At 41.0% G+C, this 4,537-nt stretch overlaps 1 protein-coding gene across 1 annotated transcript in view; it reads right to left on the minus strand.

Moving 5' to 3' along the window:
- Positions 1-4,537, minus strand: part of LOC138863914 (keratin-associated protein 10-5-like) — a gene marked incomplete at its 3' end in the record, with an annotated part of 12,600 nt that overhangs the window by 7,463 nt on the left and 600 nt on the right. The gene's annotated exons all lie outside the window — the stretch shown is intronic.

The following is a 4,537-nucleotide window of genomic DNA, read 5'->3' on the forward strand; positions in this document are numbered from 1 at the left end:
GTGTGTGTATGTGTGTGTGTGTGTGTGTGTGTGTGTGTGTGTGTGTGTGTGTGTGTGTGTGTGTGTGTGTGTGTGTGTGTGTGTGTGTGTGTGTATGTGTGTGTGCGTGTGTATGTATGCATTGAGAGAAAGAGAGAGAGAGAGGGAGAGAGAGAGAGAGAGAGAAAGAGAGAGAGAGAGAGAGAGAGAGAGAGAGAGAGAGAGAGAGAGAGAGAGAGAGAGAGAGAGAGAGAGAGAGAGAGAGAGAAAGAGAAAGAAAGAGAACGAAAGAGAGAAAGAGAAAGAGAAAGAGAAAGAAAAAGAGAAAGAAAGAGAGAGAAAGGAGGAAACAAGATGAACACGGAACTGAAAGAAAACCACGAAACCTATTATACATAAAAAAGACAGATAGCCAATCTATTTTTCTCCTCTGTTTGTTTATCCCGCTCGCCAGTTCGAACCAGAATTATCTCTGGATTAGCAATAAAATAAATTTTCGAGCATGAATATTCAATGAATATATTTCCCGTTGATGTAATACACATTTCCTCAACAGGTTCCCCGACCTGGACTCCTTAACCCCCCCCCCCTAAAAAAAAAGAAAGAAAAAAAACTATATCAAAATAAATCCTTCCTTTAATTTTTTCTCAGGCGTTCCTGTTGTATTTTCCCTATATTGCTGTAACCTAGAATCACAATTATCAATTTAAAATAAAGTCTTTAAACCGGTGGCTCGTCGTCAGCTCGTCGTCAGCTCGTCGTCAGCTCCAGCTCATTATGAAACGTGTGATGAAGAGAGCGGAGAACAATGCACTCGATGTGTTGGAAGAACAATTAAAAATTCATAGGCAGGGTTGTTATCTCGCAATGGATCGTCGTCTATCAGGAGAGGATCTTCAGCTCGGGTTATTGTTTCTCTCTCTTTATCTTTTCTTTCTGTCTGTCTGACTCTCTCTCTCTCTCTCCACCTCCCTTCCTCCCTCTCTTTCTCTTTCCCACTTCTCTCCATCTCCCTTCCTCCCCTCTCTCTCTTCTTTTCTTTCTTTCTCTCTCTCTCCATCTCCCTCCCTTCCTCCCTCCCTCTCTCTTTCCCACCTCTCTGTCTCTCTCTCTCCCTCCCCCCTTTCTCTCTCTACTTGCCCCTCACCCTCTTATCTCTCTCCCTTTGTTTCTATCTCAGTCTCTATCCCTCGTTTCGGTCTTGTCTGCCTGTCTGTCTCTCTCCCTTTCTCTCTCTGCCTCTGCTTTCTCTCTCTACCTCTTTTAATTCGTCTTTGATGGTGGAAATGAGCATAAAGTTTTCTCCTGCTTTACGAATCCATCTCCGGGTCTTTGTCATTCCCCATTTTCGTAATTCCTTTTCCTATATTTTACTTTCTCCATTTTCTCGCCAGTAAGATGATCACAAGAAAGAAGTATGACAACTAATACGAAAGACAGACATAAGCCAATTAGCCAATTAGTAAGACAAAATATACTTTATTTCCACCTGGGTAAAAGTGCTCTTACGTCGTTGGGCAATTAGCTAGTTACGTGTCTGAATAACATCATTATACTTCGAGAGCAATTATCTTCCCCAACCTGTCAGCCTGTCATCAATCATTGCCCACCTGTCATGTGAACCTTCGCCTCAAAAAAAAAAAGAGAGAAAAAAAGAGAGAGAGAGAGAGAGAGAGAGAGAGGGAGAGAGAGAGAGAGAGAGAGAGAGAGAGAGAGAGAGAGAGAGAGAGAGAGAGAGAGAAAGAGAAAGAGAGAGAGAGAGAGAGAGAGAGAGAGAGAGAGAGAGAGAGAGAGAGAGAGAGAGAGAGAGAGAGAGAGAGAGAGAGATAGAGAGAAAGAGAGAGAGAGAGAAAGAAAGAAGTATTTTAGGTCAAAATACTATTGGTCTTGAGAACTTCTTAGAAACACGTATCGACGCGTAAAAAATCGCTAATGGAAATACTTAACCTTTAGTCAGATCACAATGTCCGAATATGGAGGCGACGATGCTACATTTCTTCACTCTATCCGAACGAAAATGTAACCCTTTTTACTGTGCGATATGGAATTAATTCCCATAAATCAACATTCTATTTCTCTCTCTCTCTTTCTTTAACCCTGGGACGAACGCCATGTCTAAAATTATACTTGCAGTAACGTACGTCTTTTTTTCCTTCTTTTTTCACTATACTATCTCTCGTTGAGGTATATATACGTCGTTTTGATTCTTCCTCTCTCTCGTTCTTTCTCCTTTCTTTCTCTCGTTCTCTCTCTATCTCCTTTCTTTCTTTCTCTAAAACCGTCATTGTAGTAACGTACGTCTTTTTTTCCTTCTTTTTTCACTATACTATATCTCGTTAAGGTAAACATACGTCGCTTTGATTCTCCCTCTTTCCTTTCTTTCTCTCTCCCTCTCTCTCCTTTCTTTCTTTCTCTCTCTCTCTCTCTCTCTTTCCTTCCTGTCTCTCTCTCTCTCTGTCTCACCCCCCCCCCCCCCGATCTACCGCATTGCTGCCTCTCTTATTGCAAGAACATAAATCTCCCGTTTTTTTTTCTTTCTTCTTTACTCGTTCCGTGATTGATTCAGTATCGGTAGAGATCGTCGCCTCTCTCGTACTCTTTTATTGGGGACATCGGCCGTTCTAGCGAGGTTTTGGTCCGTGTGAGATCGTACGTAAGGAGGAACGTCGCTTACACTCGTTCTCGCTCGTTCTCTCTCCCTTCGATTATTTCTACACTCCTCGCTCGTTCTCTCTCCCTTCGATTATTTCTTTGTTTCTTGTATTCTCCATTTTTTTTATGTATCTTTCATTTTGTTTTTCATGTCTTCATGTCTGTATTGCTCAACCTCTCTCTATGTTTCTGTTTCTCTCACTGTCTGTTTGTCTGAGCTTCTGTCTGATTGTGTTTCAGTTAAACGGACTCACTCTCGCTCTCAATCCCTCTCTCATTCATCCCAATATGTTTACTTTATCTATTTTTTCTTCCTATCCCTCCTCTTCTGCGCCCTTTTCACCTCCTTTAAGTTTCTCTCTCTCTGTATCTCTCTCTGTCTTCTTTCTCTTTCTCTCTCTCCTTTCTTCCTCTCTATATATATCTCACTTTCGCTTCTTTCTCTCTCTCTCTCTCTCCTTTTTTCTCTCGATCTATCTCACTTTCGCTCCTTTCTCTCTCTCTCTCTTTCTCCTTCCCTCCCTCTCTCTCACTGTCACCTCTAATAAACACCCTTTTTCCGCGATACTTCTTTTACGCGGAATGACAGAAGCGATAAATTCTGGATACGCTTTAGTGGCCGGTAAGAAGACAGGCCACTAAAGCGTATCCAGTATTTACACACGTAACACCAGCTCGAGATTGTTTTGATTACGTGTTTTATTGTCTCCTTGTCTCTTATCGCGCCGCTTGTTTGTATAATTCTAATCTCGTGAGTTTTTTTCTTTTTTCCCCATGTTTTTTTATTTTTAATTGTTCTCCCTCTTAAGTATTTTTAAGTGTTAAAGGGAATTAGGTTTACAGGTGTGAACGTCTTCGAAACGAGCAAAAAGAAAAGCCAAGATAGAAGTTGTGGGTCTAGAGTGTATCCTTAATCACTGAATGACAAGAGTAATTGCACGAGTAATGAACCTGAGACAAAACCAATGTTGTTATAGTACCCCCTCGTCCGCTATCACATCTCTCCATCTCTGCTTTGTTCCCCTCTTTAAATCTTCATTATTTTATCTCTTCTTTATTGTTCATTTCGCTTTGTATTATTTTTCCAGTCTTTCTTCTCTGATTTTTGCCTATTTTGTGTTTATTTCCGAATCATGCTTTTCCGTTTTCTTTTTTTTGCGTTTTCTATCTACTTACGGACGTCGTTTTCTATATTATGGTTCCCATATATACACTAAGCAGCTTTACCCTCCACATTCTTTTCTTCTCCTTCTCCTTCTCTTTTATCCCCTCGTTCTTACTTTTCTTCACCTTTTCCCCCCTTATTCGTCTCTTCCTCCTCTCCCCCTCTTTACCCTATCATCTCAACCACACATACAAGACGAAAAAAGAGCGAAAAAAAGAAAGAAAAAAAAAACTCTCGCAAGTAAAATGACGACCTTTTATCTCCTCCACCTCCCCCCCCCCACCCCCTTCCACCCACGAAGGTCAAGGGTCAAGGTCAAGACAAGCCGAAGGAGAGAATAGAGATCGTAATGAGCTCTTGTTGCAGGTGACTCAAGGTCCCGAACAGGACTTACTGCCGCCCATAACTGTTCATTACCAAAGCTCATCAAAGCTCACCGCGGGTAATGGGGAATGGCGAGCCTTTTGGGACTGCATTTGCTCTTATCTATTTTATTTGGGACTCTGATAGATATGGATGTATGTATGTATATATATGTTATATATATATATATATATATATATATATATATATATATATATATATATATATATATATATATACGTAATATGGATGTGTGTGTGTGTGTGTGTTTGTGTATGTGTATGTGTATGTGTATGTGTGTGTGTGTGTGTGTCGGTGTGTGTGTGTGTGTGTGTGTGTGTGTGTGTGTGTGTGTGTGTGTGTGTGTGTGTGTGTGTG

This window comes from Penaeus vannamei, chromosome 14, assembly GCF_042767895.1.
Source record: "Penaeus vannamei isolate JL-2024 chromosome 14, ASM4276789v1, whole genome shotgun sequence".
NCBI classification, from domain to species: domain Eukaryota; kingdom Metazoa; phylum Arthropoda; class Malacostraca; order Decapoda; family Penaeidae; genus Penaeus; species Penaeus vannamei.